Genomic DNA, 27,883 nt, shown 5'->3' on the forward strand with positions numbered 1-27,883 from the left:
TGGGTGCTCCATCCCTGAAGGCATTCAAAGCCTGGTTGTATGGTGCCCCGTTCTAACCTGAACTGCTGGGTGGCAGGGGATCCCATTCAGCTGAAACAGGCAGGGGGCAGATGTTAGAGGGTTGTCCTCTGTGAGTGCGATCTGTCTAATCCCTATTGTATGAACTAGGAAGCTTTTTTACTTTCATGTACCAGAACAGCACAATCTTAAAACACCGGCATTAATTCTGGCATCCTCCTGCAATCACAGCATTTATGCAGTGCTCTGGAGCACGTGGTTGAGGATGACTGCATCTGAATATAAAGTGTGTTGTCTGCATGCAGCCTGACACAAACAATGATCTCATCACAGCACGTCAGCAGTGTGCTGGCCCTGATAGCAGTGAGCAGGCACTGGTAGTTTTCTAAGGACGGCCCATGGGCAGCCAGAATGTGACTGCACGGTATCTCTGTGCTTTGCTTTTGTAAACAGCAGGTGATGACCAGAAAGATGATTTCATTTTACTTGAAGCCATCACAGAAATGAGTGCGAGAGGTGAAATTTGGCATTTCCAGCCCTCTGTTCTGTGGTTAATGGAGAAGCTGGTGCATTTCTGCCTCAGGCAGTTTGTTGCTGTTGAACAGTAGGCTATGAACATTTGCTATTAATGTGTAAAATAACAAGACCAAGACCCAGGTGAAGAAAGGTTCCACTCACACTTGAGATGATGGCTGCTTTAAGCAGACTTTGAGCTGCACAGCCCAAGCCCAACAGCAGAGCTGTGCCTGACATCTGCCTACTGTGTTGTTTGAAGTGCCTGCAGTTTTTCCAGGAGAAATTGTCCTTCAATTAACCATGGTGTGGATGCTGAAAGCTGGTTGGCAAAATCACAGAGGCCAATTTGCTCCTCCACAAAGTTAAACCATTTTATACTGCCTTAGAAGAATTTCCTGGTGTTTCCTCGAACATAAACACAGTTTACATCCTAAAGAAATCTATTTTACAGACTAAAAGAGGCCTTTTTGGCTAATTCCTTTCCTCCACCTCCAGGACCCCGTGGCTTTCATCTCTAAAAGCAGTTGTGGAATCAGTCAATCTAACACCCGCAGTGTCTCACTGCTGTTTCTGCCCCCTCCCCTTGTCAGTGTGGCTGTGAATTGCTTCGAGCTTCTTGTTCCCTGGAAGGATAATGGTGTCATCACAAATAGGCTGGATGCATTTCCTCTCTTGTTTTTTGCCTGCTGGCTGTATCTGAAGGAACCTACCCACTGTTATCACACTGCTCTTCAGCAGTGCTTCCCTTCTTTCACCTGCTTTGTGCTGCGGCCCTTTCTGGTGCTCTCTGCATCTCTGACAGCTTTGTTCCACTGTGTCTCTGTAATCAGTGGATTAATGATCACCTTCTCCACACTCTTAGCTGTGGATGAGTGTCAGAGGGTGCTGAAGGGCACGCTCGAGCCCTGGCTGGTGAATGCTATCTCCATGTACTGCAGTGTGTGCTTTTTGACACAGCTGATGCTTGGCAGTCCCCTGCTGGGCTGTAATAGTAATAGTAAAGGCTGTAATACTGCCAAGGCAGTAATAGAGAGGAAAAAAAAAAAGAAGAAAAGCGTCTGTTTTTCGCCTTTGTTCAGAAGTGTGTATGTTGTTTGAAAAGTCACACCATGGTGCTCCTGTGCCAGACATCAGTCCTTGGCGCCCATCGCCTAAGTCTGGTTCCTGGGGACTTTTTTCCATATTTATTTGAAAGAGTGATTTTTAGGTAACAAAAGATCATTACTGCCCATTGGATTTGATTGCACTTAGTCAATTCCATTTTCTTTAGTTTTCTGTTTACTCACTTAAAGGATCCTTACACTTGCTTTCCTGAATAGTTTGAAGGATTTTTATGATTGGCTTGCTTTGTGTGGCTACTCTGTGTATTCTTTAGAAGTACTGCACAGATATCCAGAAGCCCATGGGTAATAAATCACAGTCCAAGAAAACTTTGTGCGACGTAATTCCACTTTCCATCAGAGAAGGCCTCTGCTGCCTTGAGGACCCTCTGTATATCCCTGAGAATCAGATTCCTCACTGGAAGACAAACCCTGCTGCTGCAAGCAGCACCAAATAGCCTGCTGCATGCAGCTCTGCAGCAAAGGGTGCTCCTGCTCTCTTGCCCATGGAAGAGTAGATGTGCATGCTGTTGTTGGGGGTTGGATGTCAGTCTCAGACTTAAGGAGCAGCTGAGGTTGGAAGGGGCCTCTGGAGGCCTTGTCCCAACATTTGTCCATCCAGGAACATCCTAAGTAGGTTGCTCAGGATCACATCTTGGTGGTTTATGAGCATCTCTGAGGATGGAAGCTCTGAAACCTCGCTGGGCAACCTGTGCCTATACTTAGTCACCCTCGCAGTGGAGAAGTGTTTTATGTTGTGTCTGCTTCCTCTTGTACTATCCTTGGGTACCAGTGAAAAGGGAGTGTTTCCATCTTCTTCACTCACATGAGGTATTGAAGTCCATGGATAAGATCTGCTTCAGCCCATTTCTCCAGCCTGTCTGTGCATCAGCACCCTGTGGAAGAGGAGTGGGTAGGGCAGAGTGACAGCATTTCAGGTCTCCCATTAAAAAAAAAAAAAAACAGAAATCATTTGTAATAAATGTGTTTGAGTCCTCTTGATGGCAAACCTCACTGATACAAACCAAGTTATCTTACTGGCTCTTTCTAAAACTCGGCAGTTCGGATTTGCACAGAATAGGAGCAGGACTGATCTCCACTGTGCTTCTTTAACCTGTGTGCCCTACGTCTGCTGAACTCGGCCAGCAGCTCTCTGAAGCATGTAAATGTTTGGCCTTTTCCATGTTGATTAACGCACTGTAGGCACAGCTGGCTGCAAGAGTAGCAGTGTTTTCTGATACAGAGGTCAATGACTATGCAAATTCTCCTTTTAGCACCAGATGTGAAGAAGCAGAAGGACACTCACCTTGGCTTTCACACAGTTTCTGGCTCTTGATCACTGCTGGAGCGTCTGACCAGTGTTACATTTCTTAAGGCTTTCACTTCCTGTTGGTGAGAACTGGCACTGAAGATGCCCTAGGCACTGTCAGGCTGCCCACAGGCTTCTGCCAGCCTGCACCTCAGACAAACAGCAAAGTCATCTCAGCACTGCTGTGCAGGGCTGCCAGGTCCCTGTGTCTGCATTCCCTGGTAATGAGCAGAGAGGTGCATGCAGTCAGAGAACAGCATTTAGGCTCCTCTCTGAGCATTCGCACTGTAGGTCTGAAATGGTTCTGCCTCAGCACAGATGAGGTAAAAAAGCTTTCTGTTGCTCTGAACCAAAAGCAAATTGTATTCCTCTGGGGCTGAAGAGCAAACAATGCAAATGGATTGCTGACTGTACTCATTGGCTGCGACTTCGGGCATCCACTGCTCACTCCTGTAGCTGGGTGTGAGAAGAAAATTGGTGGATTTGCCACACTCCCTGCTGCATCTGTCTGGGCATGGGTTCTGAGTGGGCTCATTGCACGTGGGTAAGACTTGTCTTTTTGGGGTGAGGGAATTGAGACAGTGTGCTATGCATCAAGCACACCTCCTTGCCCAGTACCCCCCATTCCCACTGCTGCCCCTTCTTTCACCTCTGGGCTCTGCCAACTAAGCATCATTAACCACCAGAACGTTGTATTTATGTGCAATATACTCACTTTGAAGCAAAATACATTGATTTTCTTAACTCTTGTTTGTTTGCTTGTTTGTTTGTTTTTTAGGTGGATGTATTTTTATGCAATTTTATTTACACACAGGACATGCTTGTTTGTGTGTGTGTTTCTGCATGTAACTAGGAACAAAAGAAAATGTGCTGCTATAAACCTTCCCTTTATACTTTACTAAATATATAACATGGCTATTTGAAAAGATTTTAAAAGACTGTGATTTGCACATTTGCCTGCCTACTGCCTATGTTTACAATCCTGTTTGGCAGAAGCCCTATTGTTCCAAAGCAGAATTCTTTCTTCAGGGTACCAGATGCTGCAGGAACACAAGCATGCTGAGATTTTGGCCTTGAATCTGTTCACAGGGAGGGAGGGAGATGGGACGCCCTGCTCTGGAGAAGCCGCACTTCCTCTCTTGCATGCTCTGGGGCTGGGCTCCTCACTGTCCTTGCTTATTGCTGGCCAAAAGAGAGGGGGAACATGTGCAATACTGAGTTTGCAGCCTTGTGTCCTGCACCCCCTTGTGCTGTCTGGCTGATGGGGCAATGCAGAAGACAGAGGACGAGCTCACGCTGTGTCTTGTTTGAATGGTTTTGTTGACACTCACCAGCAGTGCTATTGTAAACTAACCTTTTTTTTTTTTACTTTTTTTTTTTTTTGCCCTAAAATTGTTGCTTTCTAACCAGTACCTTTACTAAGACTGGCACTTCCCATGTCTTTCTGTTCCCTAGATCTAGGTCATGGTATGTGCAGGTCAGGTTTGCTCCTTCTAGCCGTGGTGTCTGCCAGGGAGTGAGAAGGAGGCTTTGGTCCCTCCATCAAGAGAAGTGGCAATAAAATCAGATGGATTTTCTGGGCATGGTCACAGACAGAAGCACCAGGCTGTGAGGCAGCTTGCTGAGCTGTCAACTTGCCACAGTGAGGACCAATGGGTAACACTCTCAGGGTTTGAATCTTGGGTGGTCATGAGTGGAGCCAGGAGCTGACCTCAACGATCCCTGTGGGACCCTGCCAGACTGGGGTGTTCCGTGGTTCCGTGTCCTGTAAGGCAGGCACCAGGTAACAACAGGAGCAGAGTTTTCCATCCGAATTTGAAAAAGGCTGTGTTGGTTTCCATCAGCTACCAGCTGTCTTTGCTCTTGAAGGTCTCCTCAGCAGGAGGAGCAGCACCAACACACAGCTGGACACTAACAGCAGTGCAAGCAGACTATGCCAGGGCTGGGGCTGCAGTGCCTGCCTGCAGACCTGATGCTGCTGCTGTTTTGGGGAAATGTGTGAACACCCCACATCCCCTGCACAGCTGCCTCTCCGTGCATGCACTGTTCATTTCCACCAAAGAAACAGCTGTGCTCAGCATTTAGCATTTAGCAGCTCCTGCTGGCTTGGGGCTACCCAAGGCTAGGGGGAAATGGGCTGCTAACCAGCCCCGGAGGTACATCTGGGCTCCAGCTGAGGCCAGCCCCTTTCTTGGAATCTTGGAATGCCTTACACAAGATCTTTTACTAACACACACAAAGGAGATGGAAAAAGCTGCAGAATCCTAGAACTACCTGAAATCAGATCCATCAAAGCATTTTGGCCTACCCAAAGGAAACTGATGTCTGACTGTGACCTGTGACAAGCCTGAGGAGTGGCACTTAACTGCTTGGTGCTGTAGAGGAGCATTCAGGAAAAACATCCTGAGGAAAAGCCATTGCTCAAACCCACATCTTCTCAGTGAGTCCCTCAGTGAGCCATATGCTGTAGATTTTGTGCAGTGTTTACTGTCAGGAAAGCCTGTGCACGCTGCAGGCAGGATGCTTGCTGCAGTCCCTGCTGGCCTGTACACGGTTGCAGGCACCACTGCATGGAGGGCACTTACTGTTAGTGCAGTGTTACTGCTTTTATCTGCATGCCGAAGCTCTGCTGGGGTTTTGCTGGTTTCTGAGAGGGGAAATGCCTCTGCCTCTCTGTGGTTTTTTCTTCCCAGCAATCACAAGCAGCAGCATCTGGTTGTCATCTGGTCTGGTCCTTGCACACGTCCAGCACGATCTGTGGGGAGATCAGCAGCTCATCAGTGTTTCAGAACACCCACGGCTGCCTCCCATGCTGGGTCTCAGGGTCCAGCTCAGCAGCTGAGTTCTCCAGAAGTTGTTAATAGCATGGACTGTTTCTCTCTGGCTTTTCATGTTACCTCTCCTTCCCATGTCATAGTGTTTATTCTGAATTGTAAGAACATTTCAGGCCAGGCTTAGCAACAGAATATTCAGGAGGGAGTATAGTCTCTGTGTAAGGCTAAGCCTTGTTTTCTATAAGTGCCTGTGAAGGTATTTAATGTTAGGTACTCTAAGAACAGGTAAGGCACTATTCATGTAAAATGTGAGTCTAAAAAGAGCTTAATCTTTTTTTAGTTCTTCCAAGCATCTACCTCTTGGACGTACATACTCCCCCACACCAATGTATACGTGTGTGTAGGAGCCCATGACATCACGCAGGCAAATGTTTGGTGTGTGATGGCAAGACTCTATGCAAAGCACCAGCTAGGATGTTAGCACAGGTTTTAGTTAGACTTTTCTTTCTTGGAGGGACTTGAGGAGCAGCCTCAGCCTGGGGGCTGCCCAATAAGACAGGCACTGCACAAGTTATCCTCCCACCTACTTAAAAAAGAGAAATTCTCTGCACAGGAGGTGCAGGAGAGTCTCCTGCAGTGTAATCTGCATTGCTGTTACTTGAAAACAGCAGGAGAGAGGGGAGGAAACAAATGCTGAAAGCTGACCTTGTTTTTCTTAGAGCATCTCACACAGCTGTGGTGCATCTATTTGGACACAACACTGAGCACTGATTTCCTCCTCTTTTAGATTCCTTTCCGCTTCCTCTTTCCACTCTCCTTGATCCTCACAGAGGTGCTTCCTCTTCCAGGGTGAGAGAAGGAGCAGCTCAGGGATGATTTATTCCCACTGCCCAGCACCACAGGAGTGTGACACCTCTGCTCATGAGCCTCTGTGCCACCCCTGTCGTGGGACTCTGACCACTTTAGCACACCAGGTCAGGTGAGAAATGGGCACTGCTGGACTCCCACCCATGCCCCCACCTGCCATGGGGCTCCATCCAGCTTTGTCTCTAATTTGTGACTCATACACCTTATTCTTCTTCAGAGTGTGAAGGAAAGAATTAGGAAAGATGAAAACTAATAGCTTTCAACACAGCCTTGCACTCAGAGGCATAACTCCACTTGCTCCTTGCTGAAGATGCTGACAAACGTACAGAAGAAAGAGACAACTTTGCTTGACCAGGCAAGCTCTGTGCGAGGAGCTTCATCCTGGGCAGAAGATGACAGGAAACAACAGCATCATTTTTTCTCCTGGGAAGCACTTGTCCCACCACTGGGACAGGGGCGATGTCTTGGTCCTTCCTCTATAGCAGTTGGAGTAAGGCTGAAGAACAAATGCAAATGCGTGTTGTATTTGCTTGCCTGACATTCTGAAATGCAGAAGTTATGTGGGGTGGAGGAAGCTGTGGCCTATTACACAAGAGAAGTAGTTTGATGGGAGTCTGAGAGGTGACTGCTGCTCTCTGCAGCTACCTGAAAGAAAATTGCAGTGAGGAGCTGTCAAAGTCTTGTCTCAGGTGGCAAATGACAGAACATGAGGAACTTGCACCACGAGAGGTTTAGATTGGATATCAGGAAGAGTTTCTTCATGGGGAGGGTCATCAAGCATTGGAATGGGATGCCCAGGGAAGTGATGAAGTCCCCATCCCTGGAAGTATTCAAGGAATGGGTGGACAGGACACGAAGGAGAGTGGTTGAGTGCTGGGATTCAGTAGGTCAGGCTGATGTTTGGGTTTGATGAACACAAAGGTAGAGCCCAGATGACACTGTGATTTTGAGAGTCTTGCTGCTGGGCCAGGCCTTTCCAGCAGTCAGCACAGGGCAAACTGTGACAGCCGGTGTCTGAGAGGAGAAAAAAGGGGTTTTCTTCCCTACACTGTAGATGCAAACAAGCTTCTGCAGCTGACAGAATCCCTGCTTTCATGGTGAGCAGTGGCACTAACACAGCTCCAGCAGCTGTAGGCCACTCGTATAGCGTATCATAGGACACACCTGCTGAGACATAGCCAATTTTGTACTTACCAGCTCGGTCTCAATTCACTTTACTGGCACCTATTGTTCCCCTTACAGCCTCCCACTTCCCCAGGATGTGGGACAGGGCTGCCAAGGCAGTGGTGCTGGTTGCTCCTAGAGCACCTGTCCCAAACCTCCTGAGGTATGTGATGGAAGTTCTTAGGAGAGCAGGACCCATGCCATCAGGTTTAGACCTTGTCTATTCCAGCCAACTCTGATATTGTTTGGGAGGAGATAAGAAGCTGAATGCCCTGAATTCAATGTAAACCAAGGTTTGTGCTCATTTTGAGTCCACGTGGATTCAAGGAAGCTTTATATCTGTTTCACTATCTCAGTTTGGAAGATTTGCACTGATATGGTTAAGTGATTTTCAAGTTACACCTTTTCTTAATCTACATCAATCTGGAATAGCAACAGGGCTTAGATCTTCTGTGATGAGAATCCCAAGAGTCCTTCCTCCAAAGGAACTTCACACTGCTGCTGAGATCTGCCCAAGTGAGACACAAGGCTGCGGGCAGTGCAGTACACTCAGAGAGAGAAATCTGAAGACATTCCATCTTTCAGTGTTAGCACAGCCTCAATTTGCAATTTTGCCTCTCAAAGTAGTCCCAGAGTTCACTGGATGGCTGCTAATTTGCTAATATTGTGCACACAAACCTCATTTGGCTTGTTTGAGGGAATGCTGGCCCTGAGTGCCTTGCGTTGCCCTGAAAGGATCAGATATATGTCTACAGATTGTAGAGAAATTGTTAGGTGTTGGTAATTACTCAAGAACAACCATTTTATGCATACAAAATGACTTCATTTTCACTGTGTTATTTCACAGCCCCTCGCATTCACACTGGATGGTCTTGCACGAGGGAAAAAAAATAAGTGAAGCTCATATTGAAGCCTGTGTAGTCTTCCTGCTGAGCCATGTCTCACATGTACCATCATACTGGTTGGAGGCCACTGAGGGCAGGACCAGCAGAGCCAAGGCTGGTGAGGCTTGTGGGTGACAGTCAGTAAGGCAAGGAGAGGGCAGAACAGCTGTTCTGGCTTGGGATCATGTCCTTGTGATGCTGGCAGGCTGCCTGCATGGCACTGGGTGTGCTTGCTTTGGCAAGGCTCATGCCAGCAACCCACTGAAGCTTTAGGCTTAGAAGAACAGCTTCACTTGTCACTTGTTGGGTCACAGCAAATACATTGAAAAGTCATCATCAGATCTTAGACCTGCACTGACATGCAGTCATACATACACATGTCTGTATATATGCACATATATACATGAATTTTAGTTCAGGGAACACAAGAATACACCCAGCCACTAAATCAGACAGTGTCTGATTTAATGGTTGGGAGCCATGCCTGTGATAGGGTAGTTGGAACTCGATGGTCTTTGAGGTCCCTTTGAGCCCAAGCTGTTCTGTGACTCCCTGGTTCTCTTGTTAGCTGGAGTCTCTGACTTGAGGGTTAACTTGTGTCTTGGCCAGAGAAGGGCAAGAACACTCAGCCATCTCCTTTCTTCAGTGTGCAAGGTGGAAATGAGATGGGAAGTAGCTCAAGGGGTGGAAAATTAGCACTTGCTAATGAGAGCAAAATGAAAACCAAATTTATTTATTTCATTTCTCTAACAACTTCCTATTACTGGACTTAACCCTGCTGTACACAACACCTGTGATGCTAGAGTCCATTCCACCAATACTCTGGATTACTGAGTTGTGTTTTTGTTGAGTTCATATCTCTGCAGTACTCTGCTTTCCTTTATTTTTTCTGTTTTAGAGTTTCAAGGTGCTCTGTCCTCCAGTAGTAAGGAAATATGATAACTGGGTCTGTTACTATCCAGAGGGAATTAGAACTGGACAGTGAGTTGAACACGTTTGCAAAGAAAATGTGAAAAGGGGAAAGTTGGTTCACAAGGAGGGAAAAAGGGAAAAAAAGGTTGAAACAGGTTGGGTGGATCAGAAGGTTCAGCGGTAAAGGTGGAGCAGTTAGATGTACTTTGATGGGTTGTTAGCTGGACAAGATGGTCTTAGTGGTCTTTCCAACCTTAATGATTCTATGATTCTATGATGGTCAGCGTAGTTGAAATTCACTGGCTGGGTAGCCAGGGAGGTTCTAGGGTTTGTATTTTAGTACAAGAAGAAAGATGTACTTGCTCTACATATCCATTGTTTCAGATCCATTGGCTGATGGCCTTAAAACTCAAAGTGGGTGTTGATTAGGTCTTTTCCAACCTTGATGGCTCTATGAATCATCTTGTGCCTGCAACAGGAGAGATGACAGAACAGTCGTATCATATTTGCACAGGCTTTCCTTATTACTATTGCCCAACACCGAGATTTATGCACTTTGTAATTTAACTAAACTTATCTCTACCTTTAAGATTCTGCATTCTGATGTGGTTGAGCAATGGCAGCAGTTGCTCTCTGGTAGTTTTTACTTCTGGTGCCGCCTCCATTACTTTCTGATATGACCCTGGCAGTGACTGTCACCAGAGGCTTTTCCAGCTCTGGAGATGCTCTCGTCAGCACAGGCTTTGCTCTTGGTGTGGCAGGGGTATTTGTCCCTGTTGTGCACTCTGAGGCTCATCTCCATCACTCACCTCACAACAAGTCTTGGTGTTTTTGTCTCTCTTTCCCTCACAGCAGGCACCTGGGGTGTCAGGCAGCTGTAACTCCTGGCTGGAGAGGGGTTTCTCTGTGACAGTGCCACCAATTCCTTCCACATCCCCAAAGCAGGCTAAGATCTTTGAAAACCTTTTTACCTGTGGTAGAGAAGGCTGGACCAGAAGTATGTCTTCCGCTGGGTGTGCCAGGCTCTGCTCACCTGTTAGGACAAGTTCACCTCTCCCACAGCATTCCGAGTGTGCTGCAGTCTCTGCCTGAGTCCCATATGGCTCCCTTCCTATTTAGACATGGGATGTGCCATAATGTGATTTACCCATGCAGTTTGATGGTTACGTTGGATAATGTAGTGAAAGACCAAAGGTCTACACAATTCTGGAAATTGTGTCTATTTAGAGGCATGTTTGATTCAGGAGTCCCATGGAGAAGAAAGTATTTTTCAGACTGTATGTAGCTACAGTGAGAAATCTTTTTCACTTTGTCTCTCAACAACACCAATATTATAACACTGTGTAATAATAAAAATAATAGTAATAATAATAATTTAACCACTACAGTTTACACAAAACCTTCATAGCTTATCCACTTCCTTAAGATTACCTCTTCCGCATGTTTTCTGGAACCTCTTATGATTCCAGCCTGTCAGACTGAAATCTCTGAGATCCATCCATCCATCCATCCATCCATCCATCCATCCATCCATCCATCCATCCATCCATCCATCTGTCCATCCACCTTTTCTGTCTACCATCTGTTTCCATCCTTTTACTTCATTCCCTAACCATGGGGAGATGGTGAAAAAGATATTTCCACTGTTACTGTTTTTAAAGAAAGCCAGGATTAGTATCCCAATAAGGAAGAAAGCTATATGCAAGTAAATTTTATTTGCTTGAATATTTTCATATAGAAAAGGTATCTCAAGAATGAGAGAGTATTTTCAATTCCAAACCTCTTAGTGCTTTCCTTTCCTCTTTTTTTTTTTTTTTTTTCATGGTGAAAAATTGAAGCATACAGAAAACAATAGTGTATCTGGTGGTGAAATCCTTCCTTCTGCTGATCAGATGCTTCTCATAAGAAGCCTATCCTTTCCTTTTTCTCCCTTAGTTTGCTGCCATACATGTGGCTCTGCCATACAGCTGCAAAATTCAATATTATTCACACTGAGGTGCAAGGTTTAGGCCTTATCTGCTATTCATCTCCTATTCAGGCATTGCTACAGTGCAGAGGAAAATCACAAGTTTCTTTTTTATCTGGTGCCCAATGGAAAGTGAGACTAATTTCCACCAAGCAGTCTCATCCTTTCCATTACCATTCATGGACTTTTGAACTTTGTCATGGCCCCACATTCATAGCACTGCACTGAGTGACAAATTACTGGCAATAAATGGAAACCTGAGAGTGTTGATCGGGCTTTCTGGGGACCCTGAACCCCTGGCCTTGTGGAAGAGAGCCCTTTGCACCACACTATGCATTTGATAAAGGAGTGCAGGTGAAATCAGAAGCAGAAGATGGAACATCACACGAGGCACCAGCCAGGGGGTCACATCCATCAGAGACTCGTCCCCCAGAGAGATGTTGTCAGCATTGGTGACAGGACCAACCTCCTATGGGTGCCAGGGACTCATTGCCCATACATGACAGCTGCCAGCATCTGCCCACCTGGCCAGCAGCTGGTGGAGACCAGGAACAAAGGACGTGGTTTCCTTGAAAGCTGTCAGCAAGCAGATCCTCACCCCATGCAGATGCAGGCATCCACACTTATTTATCTAGCAATGACCTGAGAAAGGTCCCTGCATCTCAGGTGGTGTGCTGTATGCATGGGCACCTCCTGGGTGGCGGTCTGCATACAAAGGGACAAAATTGTCTACCTGTAATAAAGAAGAAAACCATTAGAGCACCATGCTGGGAGTGACAAGTGGCAGTAAATACTGCACAGACAGGTTTGCTGAAATCTATACAGGGAGGGCTTTTTAGTAGAAATCAAAATGCACAAAAAAATATCTTTGTGTTTCCTGAATACGGACTCCCATGCATCCTGTGGGTCACGATTCCAGACTCTGTAAAGTTGGAAGGGGGAATGTCATTCTGAAGTCGTAAGGCAAAAGGAGGAAACCCTTAGAAAGCTCTCAAGAATAAATTATTGGTAAAGATAGCAAAAGACCATCAGCAGACTAAACCACTGGAATTTTCCCTCACTAATTGTCACACCCAGCTCTCAAAAACAGAAATACTCCTGTATCAGATAGCACTTTTCCCCTAACTTCTCTTCCTCTCCTCAGCCTCCAGGCAGATCTGACCTGTCCAAAAGATGGACTTGGATCACAACAGAAAATGCTGCGGTTGAGCTGTTCTCAAAATACACACAGACCATCAGTTTTGGATACCTGGAAGAGGACACAGAGCTAACCTAGATGTGAGAGAAAGACTCAGGCTGCAGCAATCATTTGATAATAGGTGGCCTTGTTGGGCTATTTGGATCTCAGGCATCTCCTGCAAGTGTAGTCTGACACACTTCTTCCTGCACAGTGTTATTTGCTTTTTCCAGGGTTTCCAAGGCCTCAGAGACACTCTGGGTGGGACCTTGCAGTTCTCTGCATAAATTTTTGTTCTTCTCTTCTGCCTCTCCAGCACTCCACCATCCCATTGTTTTCTCTCTTTTCCACTTTGGTACCAACCAAAGCATACTGCATTCTACTGGTCTCCTTTTTCCACTGCTCATCTTCTATATTATCCCACTAGCTTGATGCATTTTGGAGGCAGGATACATCTTTGCCTTGTGGTACACCAGGGCTTTGTGACTGCACTTTGTTCCCCATTTAACAGCTCTTTCATTACCAAGGTAATACTTTCGCTAATAAGAATGGCTGTGCAAAGAGCGTGGGAAGCATGGCCCCGGACCCTGCACAAGCCATCAACACAGAGTGGACCCCCAGCTGCCTCTAAGACCAGTGCGAGAATGAAAGAAGTTAATTGCCAGCGTTTATGGGAAATTGCTGAGCACAAGCCCAGCTGTCGTAAATGTCAAGAGTATGCACTCTCAGCCTGTGATAAGAACAATACTGTGTAATGTCCTTTCATTGTTGGCCAAGCTAATAATGCATTATCTCCCTTTTCCATCAGCTAAATGCATGCACACAGCTACTGCCCTGCTGCGCGTTCCACCTGGCCTCCAGATCAAACCACGCTCTGTGGAGAGCTGTGCCACAGGCCATGCCTGCTTCTGCTGGGGATTGCAGCAGGAAGCCCTGAAAACAGGGATGAAGGAAAAGCCTTGTGCTAGTCTAGAAATAACTTACTAGCACTACTTACAGGCACAGTACAAGAAGAAAACTCCTCTTTGTGATGGCTCTCAGTGTCTTACCTGGTAAAAGGGTGTGTAGTGCAGAAAGAGGCGATGCAAAATACCCAGCCTGTGGCAGACAGCACATACCTGAGAGCTGAAAGTGGGGCTTTTCTCTGTAAGCATTTTAAAACTGAAACACTGCAGAGAGCACAGTTTGAGTTCCCAATGGGCAACAGATAGAACTGCAGCTCCAATATAACTGTGGCTTTCATTTGCTGCTATGGTAGATCCTTTTCTGGACAGCCATGTCCCTGCTGCTGGAACTGATGTAAACCAGCAGATACACAATTACTCCTGACACATTGCAGGGGAGCCCTGCCTGCAGAAAGACTTACCTGACTCAGAGCAACTGGCCTCATGAAAACAGGAACTGTGGCAATTTAACAGCATCCTTTCCTCCTTGCTGTGCTGTTTTTTTCAGCCTCAGCACTCTGTGTACTTCTGGACACTGTTCTCACCAGAGGAGACAGCTGGTGCCCATGCTGGCTCAGCGCCTCTGATGTGAGCAGCTTTGGCTCTGCAGAGGACTATCACTATCCATGATCAGACTGTGATGTGGCTGCAGCCCAAGAAACACTGCACTTTGGTCCAACCACTGAACTGCCAAAGTCAGGCTGGCAGCTTGTGGATCTCTCCAGGAGCAGCAGCACTGAGAAATGAGGGCTGTTGCTGGCAACAGAGATCAAAGAGAATTACTGATCTTCAGTGCTGTAGTTCCAGAACATCTTCTTTCCCACTCTTGGTGTTCAACTGTCAGCTGCAGGATGCTATGCAGCAGTGCCACCAGGGAGCACCTGCAGTGTACTGAAGGTAGATGTTACCAGGCTTTGTCACACATCATCACCTTCCTCCCTACTAGGACTTCAATAACTGTCCTTACAAGGTCTGGGTTTTGGAGCATGAAGTTGTTGGGCCCATCTTTGTTCTGCTAGTGGCAGGACTCCCTGTGTGCCTGCAGGATGTCTGCCACCTCTCCTGCAAGAAAAAGGGATAATTTTGCAGCTGGGATAAGAAAGAGCAATGACACTGGTATTTTTGTCCAAGCAAGGAGATTTCCCATCTGTCCTCCTCCTCATTGTCCTTCTTTCCTGCTTGATTGTCATTGCTCTTTCATCACTTCCTTGTTAGGACTCAGCAGATTCTCCTCCAAAGCCACCACTGGCAGCACAATGTGTTTATCTTGTAACCCCGTTCTTTCCATCCTGTCAGCAGGTGTTTTTGCAGATATTCTGACAGCAAGGTGCCCCTCTTTCCAAAAAGCCCTGGGAAACCAGCACCTCAACAGGCTGAAAGCCCCACATTTTCTGGTCCAGCCACCCTTACCCTCCTAGCAGCACCGAAGCATCAAAACTCACCTAATTGCCTCCCTTCACCTTCCTCCAAACACTGCCTTAACACTTCCCAGCCTGAGGGTGCCTTTTGGGTCCACCACGGACTGCTTCTCTTGGTCTCCTTGCTCAGGCTGGAGGTGTAAACGGGCAGAGAACAGTCTCTGAGACAGGGACTTTAGCCAACAGGAACTTTACTGTTGACATTACGCATCAGGTGGTGCCAAGAACACAGTAGGTTTCAGCAGTCACCATTTAGAAAAACAAACACTGTGATCTTTAGCCCTTTTGTGGGAACACTGTTACTTCAAACCCAGGAGGCTAAAATGAGACAAGGAAACGAATGTCTTCAGAACAGCATAGCCCACCTTTGATTCAGAGTGTTGAGAAAAGCAAAAAGGAAAAAGAAAGATGGTTTTGATGGAGATTTGTTGGGCCAGGAGAACCATCCCAGCCTGGCTTCTGATCTTCACATTTTTAACAGCTTCCATCAACCTCAGGACAAGTCTCTGGGGATGTATTCCACCCATGTGGTGACTGCAGCAGCAGTGAGGGGGACTCAGAAGTTTTGATCAGTTCCTCTGTGACCAGTGCATTGGATTGCGGTCATTTTCACCCGGCAGATTCCTGCTGGTAGAGAAAAATGGCAAAAGGGAGAGGCAGAGGAAGGAGAACAGCTCAGTAATAAGCTTTCACAGAATCACAGAATCACCCGGGTTGGAAGGGACCTCAAGGATCATGTAGTTCCAACCCCCCTGCCTGGCAGGGCCACCAAACATACACATTTAGATCAGGGGCCACCAAACATACACATTTAGATCAGGATACACTTTGCCTTTGCCTTTCCTAAATCCTGTAAACAGTAACTCTGCATCCTCCTCCTTCTCAGGTGTCAACAGTAAGTCATGCTTTAGATTCAGGGAGGGGTTGCTCACGTTAACTGTGACATTTTGAGAAACCTCATGCAATTTGTTCAGAAAATCATCACTTTCATGGGTGTTCCTCCTCGTTGTTCAATGTATTTTAAAAAACCACAAATGTCATGTCGACAGTGGACACCAAAAGAATAGCTAAGGCATAGGAGAACCATCAGGCCCTCTATTTATCAGCCTGGGTGCCGCACCATTAATCTTCCTTGACATTTCACAGAAATGCCAGCTCTTGGCCCTCTCTGTGTAGCACTAAGAGTTTGCACAGCCACTTCCTCCCTTAAAGCATGTTTTAAAGAAGTAGGTAAAGTAGAAGTGGTTGCCCCAAAGATGTGGTCTGGGGCTTGCTGTGGCAGGGAGCAGCACCTCAGTTTCATCAGATAAGCTGTGTTCACCTGTTCACTGCTTCTGTGAATAGTGTTCTCTTGAGAAACTTTGGGGCTGAAATGTCACCAGTTAACTTGTATGGAAATTGAGCATCCCTTCACCTGTATTTATCAGCATATTTGTCAGAAAACACAGCAAAATGGACAAGGGTGTCTCCCACCAACAACACGTGTTTTTAGTGAGGATTTCAGTGAATGTGTATTTAGAATTTGAGGGAAAAAAAAATTGCAAACCAGAGCAGCTGATGTGGTGTGAGTGTGTGAGGTGCAAGCTGAGACTTTGGATCCAGCACTTCGCATCAGCCTGCTGGGTTGTCAGGGAGAACATCAAGTGCCTTTGTAGAAAAACATCAAAAGAAAAAGAAATAACATTAATAGAGTCGTAGAATCAGGATTGTTTCAATTTGAAGGGACCCTTAAAGGCCAGCTAGCCCTCTGCCATAAATAGGTACATTTATAGGCTGCTCAGAGCCCCTTCTAGCCTGACCTTGAGTGTCTCCAAGGACAGGGCATCCACCAACTCTCTGGGCAATCTGTGCCAGAGCCTCACTGCCCTTAGTGTAAAAAAACCTTCTTCCTTATATCCAGAGTACATAAGGATGTAAGGTTGCTGTTCAACTATATTTATTTAAAACAACAAACACTATGACATAATAATAGTTAGCTTTCAAACGCATGAGGAGCTTTGCTTAAATCTCCATGACATTGTCCACAAAACCTGCCTGGGTGTGGGAGGAAACACACCAGGGTGGTGGCTTTACCCAACTGGCAGTGTTGCATCCTCAGGATGACAGTGTCCCCTGCGTCCCCAGCACAGCCCAGGTCCCAGCCTGTCCCTGTGCTGCACCCACAATTGTTTGCATTACTGCTGTGATTCACGGCAGGCAGGTGCTGCACCAGGAGCTCTGGGCATGGCTCAAAGGGAAACGTTGCTGATGTCCTCTCTTTGCTTGGTGAGGGATCAGTTCCTAATGTCACCAGAAAGCCCTCAGTGTGCTGAGCATCACCCTGCTCTGCAGAGCACACAGCTTTCATCACTGTCTATTTCTGATGTCCCTACCTATATGGCTTTTTCGACTTCCTGTTTATGAGGCATGCAATGCAAAATAGATTTTAAAACCAAAGGATTGAGATTTTACTAGTTCAAGAAGCATTATCATGTTGACAGGAAAGACTTGATCTTTCCAAACAGCTTAGTTGTTTTTCACTAAGGCACCCTTTCCTGGCTCAGATCCCACCTATTACGATAATGAGATTTCTTAAATTGTGAAAGACAGAAAAAGAAAAAAAAAGAAACTGCCTGTGGGAGATGGAGAGGAAGTGGCAAAATGGCTTGTGAAACACTTCCCCTCCTCCTCACCTTTCTCTGTTTGTACTTACTCCCTTTCCTTTTCTCCTACACACACCCTTCACAAACATGTGTCTGGGAATAAGCCCTGGAGGTTTCTCGTTCTGTTGCATTTGAAGGCTGTGCCACGTGCAGACGCGGTTGGAGAGTCTGAATCAACTTGAATTCAGCACTTCTGCTTTCAGCTGCCACATGCAAATGCAGGGGAACAACAGCCCAGGCTCCACAGCCCAGCAGAGTCCCCGGCTGCACACCCAGCCCTGGGCTGCTCCACGAATCCAACTGCACAGCACGAGCCATGCCATGCTTACACATGCCAGTAAGCAGGATTTGTCCTGGGACTTTGACTCTCAGTTACTATGCCATTTGCCAGGGTATTTTCTGGGGGCTGAAAGCCTGTGTTTGCAACAGCCACAACTTGGCATGGAATGCTTTGAACATGTGCTTGCTGCAGTTTTCTGCTCACAGATGTGCTTCTCTTGTTTGTTTTCTCCCCCAGCTGCCTTGTCCCATTGATTTGTTACCAGCTTCCTGTTTATTCAAATGCTTTCCAAGGGGCGAGCGTGCAGGAGGCATCCTGCCTGCCCTCTTCCTGCCATGAGTGCAGGGGCACGTGGGGATGGATCACCTAGGGGCTCACAGCCACTGGCAAGCAGTTCACTATGTTTTCTTGCTGTTTCAACCTCAAAGCTGCTACTGGTGCATTTCTCAGAAGTAAACCCAACATTTAAAAACCCATCCATGATGATAATAAAGCTGTGTGTCCTCTGAACATGACTAGGAGCAGCTGCAAGGGAATGAAGGGGAAGGACAGCAGCCAGCCAAATGCAGCAAAGGACCAGAAGCATCAGGAATGCCACTGGCAGGTTATATTCATCTTACTGACTGTGAGAGTGAGAAGATGTGCCTGCCCTCAGACACTGCAATTATGGTTAATTTTCTCTGGCTTACAAATATTTGGGTGTTTCTTGTTTTGAAGCCTACAGAGGACTACTGCATTAGCGTGCTATTGTCTTTGTGAACCCCTTGAATCTGAGCTGGTATTATAAATTTTAGAAATAGCAATCAGTGTATGGGGGAAGAGGGAAAGTACTTTTCTCCATATTGAATCATGGAATCATGGAACTGTTTGAGTTGGAAGGGACCTTTAAAGGCCATCTAGTCCAACTCCCTTGCAATAAACAGGGACATTTACAACTCCATCAGGTTCTCAGAGCCCCTTCTAGCCTGATCTTGAGTGTCTCCAAGGACAGGGCATCCATCACCTCTCTGAGCAACCTGTGCCACTGCCTCACTATCAGCAGCTGAAAAAATAGCAGCAGAGGAAGGCAAAAGCAAGGTGCTTCAGGAGCATATGCCTATGGCTCCCATGGGCCTGCACTGCAAGAGAGAGGATTGTACTGGGATGTCTGAGTACTGGAAGGCAGTGAACAGCTCAGGGGACCTGCAGTGGCTCCTGCTTTTTATCCAACGGTTTTGAGATGCAGATTGTGTTGCAAGAGCCCAAAATCAGACTGCAGGCTAGTCTTCAATCCTTCCCAGATCATCTAGCTGCTCCAGAAATTTTCACTACAGAGAGAGCAACAAGTGGCAAATGGCAACAATTAACCTCTCTGTCCCAATGTCCCAGGCAGCCTTCTGCCATGTCATAGAATAAGCATAACATGAAACTCACCTGGTGATTGCCAGGGATGAACTGGATGAAGAAATCCCCATCTAATTCAGGGAACATGAAGGAGAGATGTTGTTAGCAGGCTTGTGGGGCAGAAGTGAACCCAGCAGCCCAGCTCCATTTGAGTCCAGGCCATACAAAAATTATTTGTGTGACATTGGACTGCACAAGGAAGGATGAGAGAACCCTCCAGAGTCACAGCAAAATTGGTTTGTGCAAAGACAGCCAAAGGAGAAGCATTGCAGCTGTATTATGAGGGCCTCCCAGCCTGAATTCCTCTGTGATTCTTGAAAGGCCTTCTCCCGAGGAAGTCTATGCACTGGAACATGCTACAGAAAGACCACAGTGCATTTATTTTTTCACTGTGCAGTCTAGAGAGCCAGCAGTGTGCAGACTGGAAGGCAAATGGGAGCAGTGTGCATATCCCAGCTTTCTCATTTGTTTTCTGGAAATTCATCCAACACCAATGGACAACTCTTTGTTTTACTGGGAAAACATGGACTATTTGCCTCTGCCCCTACTGACCAAGGCCAACCATCACATCCACAGAAGTGATGGAACAAGACCAACTTTCAATAGAACATGACATAGCCAGCTGTGATGGCTGGCATCAGGCAGCAGTGGACAATGGCAATGGCCAGCAACCTCCAACCAATCCCATCAACCTCAGCAGAGAAGTTTAGTGAGCCCTACCTAGCAAGGTTTGTTCTTTTTCTATGGTAGCATGACTGTTGCTCCTGCTTCACAGCAGCATGGCTGATGTTAGTAGGGACTTCTGAGTCTGTCTGCTCCAACCCCTGCTCTAGTAGGGACACCCGGAGCTGGGTGCCCAGCAAGCCATCCAGGCTGCCTTTGGAGATCTCCAAGGAGGAGACTCCACAGCATCAGGGCATCCTGTGCCAGGGCTCAGGAACCAAAGTGGCACAGAAGTGCCTCCCGGTGTTCAGCAGGAGCCTTCTGTGTTCCACTGCCCGCTCCCTCTGGTCCTGGCGCTGGGCTGTTTCCCATGTCCAATACTACAGGGGCTCTGCTGCTACCAGTAGCATTACTTCCAATCCTTAAACTAGAAGCGCAGCCAAAGCTGCTATTTTTAAACTGAATTTTAACTTTCTGTGGAGGCTACTCTTAGCTCTTTCTGTCTCTCTTGTGCAAATGTCTCAGTGCTTGGGATTGGTCGCTTTGACATGAGAAGTACAAGCAGTTGTGAAGGACTTCACAGCTTGAACCACAGCTGCAGGAATCAGTTTCCCTTGCTTTTCTGGCAGGTTTTATGATGTCCTGCTCTGCATGCCAACTGCCATCTCATGTGAGTTGCTTTCACATCACCTCTGCTCTCACCTGCAAAGTCATGCTGCCCACAGGTCTTTGACTGAGATTTGATGTGAGAGCCAGAGACTCTGGATGTTGCGTTGAGGGACATGGTTTAGTAGGAGCAATTGGGAATAGGTGAACGGTTGGACTGGGTGATCTTTTAGGTCTTTTCCAACCTTAGTGATTCTATGATTCTATGATTCTATGACTGAAAGTGCTTCCTGCTCCCCAAGGCCTCCCTTGTGGTCTGTGAGCACAATGGCCAGCCAGCACTGATGCCCTGTGGGGCTGTGTTCTACCAGCCAGCCTAAAAAAGAGCTAATCTTCCTGAAGCTCCATCCATCAGCATGGCTTATAACTCTAGGGGAATTCCATGCTGGCCCCTGCCCCTCCAGAACCCCAGGAAGTGCTTGCCTGGGGCAGGAAGAGGGTTCAAGAACTGGACAGGGAGTGTTTCTCTTCCTGCCAGATTAAACACTGCACCTTGGTTGACCCTGACTTGTATTTCTTTGTGCTCTGTGACTATTTTCCATGCTGTTCATCAGCTATAAAACAGATAAATAGTACAGCAACTGTCTGTGTGAGCCACAGACTTGGTCGAAATGATGTCTAGGCTGTGTACGGCAGAGCTATCACTAGCCAGGGTTCTTTGGTTCAAAGATCTCACATGCTAAGCATAATGAGTGATGGGTGATATTATTGCACCAAAGCTATTCAGTGTCAGTATTGCAGGGACTACATGGCCTGGCTAACACGAGAGCCATGGACTGACCACAGGCAAGTGCCTTGGCAAGCCAGAAGTGCTCCTGGGACTCATGTCCCCACGTAAGATCTCCTCAGCATAACACTGCCATTTGCAAGCTGGTGAGCATGCTGATAGCTTGCAGCAGAGTTTCCATTGCCTTCATTATGGTTGCTGTGTCAAAGCCATAAGTGAGGAACAGCCACCCACGTGTAGGCTGCGCACAAACCACAGAATTCTGCAGCGTGGGGGTACCTAAGGATCTTAACAAGGTAATTAGCAGGACTCTCAAGCTGAAGAGTCTCTGATTTGGGTTGAGAGACAGGAAGCAAATGGAAAAACAAAATTATGTCTGTCCCTCTTGAAAGAGCAGAGAACACTTTTTTTCCCCCGATCTTAATCTCCCCTCCGAAATGGTTACAGCTAGCAGTTCCTCGAAATGGCAGCAGGTACAGACAGTAAAACCAAGCAGCTCCCCAGCTAGTATCCTCCAAATAGCAACATTTCTTTGCAAAAGAAAAGGCACGTTGGAACTTGGACTTGTATGTGCATTTGTATATTTCTTTTGCATAAAGCCAAAGGCATAATACTTGCATGCTGACAGAAAGATGAATATTAAAGTGCTTGTACATTCTGTTTTCTTAGTGAATTGTTGGTCCTGAGAACATTTGTAATTCGTCACCTTTTGGTTGTGTACTGGACCAGGCTTTTCAAAAAGGAAATCGCTTTCTAGAAGTCATTAAAAGAACACTTGAACAATTCAAGGGATTGATTCATTTCAGCTTATGATGTTGGCATTTTGTACTCTCAATATATGTTAAAGTGACCCCAACAGCCAGAACAACAATTTAACAAAAAGAAAATTCCAGCTAGCTGTGCAGCGATAAGTGGAAATAATCAGCGATCAGAAGGAAAGCTGGAGCAATTTGTGCTCTTGGGCTCCATATACAGAACAGCACAGCCAGGGCTGTTTGTGCACAAGCTCTGCCCTTTCCACCTGCAGAAGACCTCCATCACAAGGGGAAAACAAGGGTCTTCTGCTGAAGATGTAAAGTCTGGGACCTCAGGCTGGGTAGCCCAGCAGGTATTTCCTTACGTGGGCTAGGGAAAAAGTCCTATCCAATTGGAAATGTCATCATTATACATAATGTCTAATTTCAGGTAGGAGTTAAGGAAAGGAAAACAGGATTTTGTTAAAATGTAAACAGATCTCAACTTCTATATATCATTTTGACTATGAAACACTGATTTGAATGCATGCAGTTTCTCTTTTTTCCCTGATGACTATTTCTGTACCTTAAGATAGTTGTCGGTTTGGCTGGATTTCATTTTATGTAGAGCCTGTTTTGCTCAGATTCAGTGCACACTTGATGCTGCAGCTCCTAGTGGCTGCAATTACAGATGAAGACAAACAAAAACAATGATGTCAGCAGCAACCTAAACACAACAGTGAGCAGACAAGCTTGGGATGCATGGCACAGATGGCATAGGGAACTGTGGCCATGACAAGCAAAGCCTCTTTGCAGCTCAGGTGGAAGCAGCGATCCAGCAGCCACCTCTGAGGTGCTCTCTTTTGTGGCTTCCTCCCAACCTCCTGGGGGTAGCTGCAGCTTCAGCTGCTGGGTTCCTGCAGTCATTGGAACATGAGCCTGGAAAGAACTTCTATTGAATAAAACTACATTGAGCAGAAATACAACAACCCTGGAAGTCACTTGAAGGGCTTTAATCTAAACACACCCAAGAAGGGAAGGAGGTTTCTCAGTAGCTTATGTAGTTCTAGGCAGTATTTCTCTGCCCTGTCCTTGCAGAAAGCATTTTTCCACTTGCCAGGTCAGATCACACTTGTAGCAGGTGAGGCTGACTGCCTGCCAAACTTCCGGCAGGACCTGAGGACTGATCTGTGCCCTCATATATTCCTGAAAAAACAAGCAAAGATGATGTCTGCTGTCTCCTTCCTCAGTGTTTTCACTGCCACTAGAACATGTCTAAAGTTTATGTACAATTTTCATTGCTTCCTGCCTCATATCTGCATGTCACTGCAGCTGGACCTCTCAGTACTGAAGTGAAGATGGCCTTCCTTGACTGGGACTTATACCATCAGTCCCACAACGCTCTTTACTTACTTCCAGTAGTATCACCTTGCTTATATCTCTGACATTTAGTGCTTTATTTCTGCCCATTTCTCCTGTGCCGCTCTCTGACTCTGCTCATCCAGATAACATGCAGTTTTGCTTCTTCTGATCCAGCCAACTGTGGCTGTGGCCTAAGCTCAGCTGTTGGTGTCATGTGCCCACATGAAGACAAGCTGCTCAGTCGGTGATTACATTGACCTTTTTGCAGCCCAGCTTTTTCTCCATTTTCAAGTCCCTGCAAGACCCTCCCTTTCTTTTTCATTCTCATCCCCCTTAGATGGATGCCCAGTGTCCCCAGAAGGGTTTAAACAGCCAGGAACAGCCCTCTATTTGCCTCTGCTCATGACATTGGAGGTTAGAGAATGGATGGCAAAGGTCAAACAGGCTTGTGGAGATGGCTAGAGTCTATAGGAAGGAATACATCTGAACTGTACCAAGCAGTGGTCAGACTCACCCAAAGAAGAGCATCGCATCCCTTGGAAAACAAGTAAAAGTGGGGGAAATGTGGGAAAAGAAGAAACAGCGGCCACATTTGATGCTTTCCTATAACAAGGGACCAGAAGGGATTGGTCTCCTGGGTACACTGGCTCCAGAGGCACATCTCAGAAGGGTTGGCCTGATGCTGAAGAGGCCCAAACACAAATAGCTCATGCTCAGGGGCCCTGTGGGAAGCTCTGGGGTAGACAAGCTGCCCCCACTGCCTAGGACATGGTGCTTCCATGGAGTGCAAACATCTTCCAGAAAGCCTGTTCCCTCCCTGAACTCAGCTATATTTAGGCTCGCATTGTCACACTGATTGTGTTTCTCCATTTGGTTGTGCAGCTTCTGGGAAAAATAACCGAATACATCTATTGGGTGAGAAGCCAAAGGCTATTTCATTACATACACTTCTTCATTATGTAATTAACAGCAAGGCAGAGAAGAAAGGAGAGTCACACATGGGTAACTGACAGGCCAGGGAGGTCAGTACCTCTGGGCAAGGAGACGGGCTGAGGTCACAGTGTGAGTTCATGCCCTTTTCATGAAAATAAGCACTTTATTAGGGTCCTTCTCTGCATTTTCCCAGCTCAATTATGATTTCAGACCATGTTAGCTGGCTGTCACAGCACTCATAGGATAGTATAGCCACTAGACAGAGCCATGAGAAAAGCCAGGTTTCATAGATTGGGCTTACTAATTGCTCTGAAGCCAGGGACATGTCTGCCAGCTGCATTCTGGTTTCAGTTATGTGGGCCTTTCAGAAATCAAATGTAGGAAACAGAGGAAAATAACAACATAATTGGAACTGTCCTAGGCTGCACATTAAGTTGCAGCAAGGCTGTTCACAAACCATGCACAGTGCTGCAAAGGGAAGGATGATGAGTGTGGGGACAGGTGCAGAGGAGTCCATGGCCACTGCTCAGCACCTCTCACTGCCTCTCTCATGAGCTGGCATGGGGACCCCATGGTGGGGACGGAAATGTGATAGACTCACAGGATTCATCATTGGTGAAGGCCCTATCTGCACTGACAATACATGCTGGCACTCGTGTGTGTTACCACTACAGAGAGCATGTTCTTGGTCTTTCTCCTTCAGCCCGTGCTCCCTTGCCTTTTCTTGATAGAGACACCTGCAAGGTGCTTTTGCAATATGTACTCTCATGAGCAACTTGATAAAAATCAGTTCCCAAAGCAAAAAATCATTCAAAATCTGTTGACTGTCTAATGGTTTACTAGTTCTCCAAAGGTCCAGTGTGGTAGTGAAGGAAGTGCAGACCATCTCAAGTCCCATGAAGGCACCAGATCCTGCCTGCATGTTCTCTATGGGGTAGGAAAGCTCTTGAAATTGCTGTGGGACACAAGGAGTGCATTCTTCTCACAACTTCAAAATGTTACATTCATAAAGGTAAAGAAATGAAAATAAAAGGGAAGAAGCACTTGTCTAATAAAAGTAAAATCTGTTATTCCAACAAAAAGAAACTGCATGTTTCTAAAGAGCCATCCCCACTTTCCCCGCAGGCAGTCTTGCCAGGGAAGTGATTTGATTTCTGCTTGGTGAGCACCCCAGGGGAACACAAAGCCAGGACCCACGGGCGGCCGTTTCCTGAAGTGTTATCAGAGCATAGGGGCTCTGGCCACTGGAGCTGGACTCTTGGGATGAAGGTGAGAGAATGAAGCATCGGATAGTTGACCTCTTGTTAGGGAGAACTTCTGCAGTGCAGCTGTACTTGGAGGTGTACTTGTACATCTGCCGTCTGCAACAGGGATGATGGTGCTGGCTGTGCAGGGGAAGTGGGAAGCCCCTCTTCTGTCTTGCTAGGAAAATTGCCAGTGTCTGTTATTTAAAGAAACGGGGCATTGACACTTCACTCTCATTTAATTAAAGCAGAAAGGTCTTGAGTCAGAGTTTCCCTCTGAGTATGAATTTACTTCTGAGAATGAATTGCAACTACTGACCCACTTAGCAAACACAGTGTGGGAATGAGTAAAAGCCTTGTCATTTGAGAAGTGAAACTGAATTAGGTGGTAAGGCTAGAAAGTACCCAGAATGTTAACTGCTTTCCCTTTTGTCCACAGGTTTTGGCCCTAGCACGGCAGTGAAAGCAGAATGACCTGCAGGTGTGAGTTCAGTCTTCACTTAGTTGACTGCAAGATCCTGTTTCCACTGGAACCAAGAGCAGAGTTCACCTTAATGCAAGAAAAGATTATTTTTGTGGACAGTTCCAACTGCTCATCATTATCATCACCTTCAATATTATTATTTATGATCTATTTATGAAGACCAGGCCTTTCCACACCAAACAGTCCCTACATGTTCTGCTCTGTGTGTCCCTGGATTGTGTGGAGCAGCGAGCTATGGATAGATATGGCACCATCACCACCAGATCTGCAGAAATGGACAGTACTTCTTTATGGGTGGTCTCCTGTAGGCATTTTGCTGGTCAAATACCCTTTCTGCTGCAGAGGCAGTGACTTCACATAAATAGAAAAATGTGATGCTGTGCCATCAGGGCTCAGATATTCCTGACCTGGCTCTTCTACACAGAAACCACAGGTATAGCATCTTGCCCAGGCGTGGAGTATCTGTTCGGATGGGATCTTGAGTAATTTAGCATAAAATACACCTGTAAGGTCTCCCACACCAAGCAATTCACTGCAGCACTACTGATCAGTCAGAACAGGCTGCCTTTTTGGAGGAAACATGCCTTAGGTAAAATCTGTTCACAGGGCAAACCACTTACACTGCAAGAGGCATTTCTTCTGCAGTTCTCCACATCTGGACCTCCCACTAGGAGACAGCTGAATGTCTGAAATGCTTTGGGAACCAGAAAGGGATAAACAATATGTATTATTTAACACACTGAAAATAGAATCAAAGAAAGTAGGACTTGAATATTGCTCTGCTTGCATATTTTTTCAGTTAACGCAGTTTAGTTCTTCATAAAACTGCTCATATTGGTCTGAAGAAAAGGTCATATGCCTCGCACAGATAGGATAATGGTTGCATTGGTCAAATCTGGTAAATGCACAAGAAGTTCACAAGCAATGGTTGCTCGATCTGTTCCAAGTGTAATTTTTTGCACCAAGCATGAGCAATGTTAATCTGCAAAGAAGTATTATATATTTCCTGGGGAATTAACATCAAATGCAAAAGTACTGCCCACTCAAGATAATTGTTGTCACTGGTATGTAAGCAGTAGGGTTAGAGTTAGGATTATGGTTAGGGTTATTTTTGCTAGCTATGTCCAGACACCAAGGGTTGACAAGACCATATGCAAAACACAAATGTATTGATCAGTTTAGCAAACAAGGTGGGGATAGGGCTGGGGGTAACCCAGAGCACAAGTACAAAAATCCAAGTTTTTGTTTATGTCTTCTATAAGCATCCTTGCTGCTTACAGACAGAAAACACCACAGCTTAGCTGGTGGGTGGATCTTTGGTAAGAAAGGGTAACAGAGGAAAAGATAAAGATGAGGAGACAAGTGAAAAAAAAATCCATATTCCTCCTCCTTTTCTGCATTGTAGGACACCCTGGAAGGATTGCTGGTGTGTGTGCTTTACCTGTGTGTGCCCTTGGAGACACACCAGTGTCCTCATTCAGTTCAGCAAAAGCTTGCAGACCTCAGCACTCTGGCCCAGGTTACCCTGCTGCTCCTCATTATGCTTGTGGCAATTATAAGAGAACAACAGTGCTGTGACTGAGTGCAAGGGAAGGCATTCCACATTCAGCAACAATTGGATAAGAAACAACGGGAATTCATCCAGAGAAATGTGGAGCCAGAGAAACTTGCAGAAATCTGACCTGGGGTGGAAAAAAATGAGAAAATATCCTGTGG

The sequence above is a fragment of the Lagopus muta genome, chromosome Z, assembly GCF_023343835.1.
Source record: "Lagopus muta isolate bLagMut1 chromosome Z, bLagMut1 primary, whole genome shotgun sequence".
NCBI lineage: Eukaryota > Metazoa > Chordata > Aves > Galliformes > Phasianidae > Lagopus > Lagopus muta.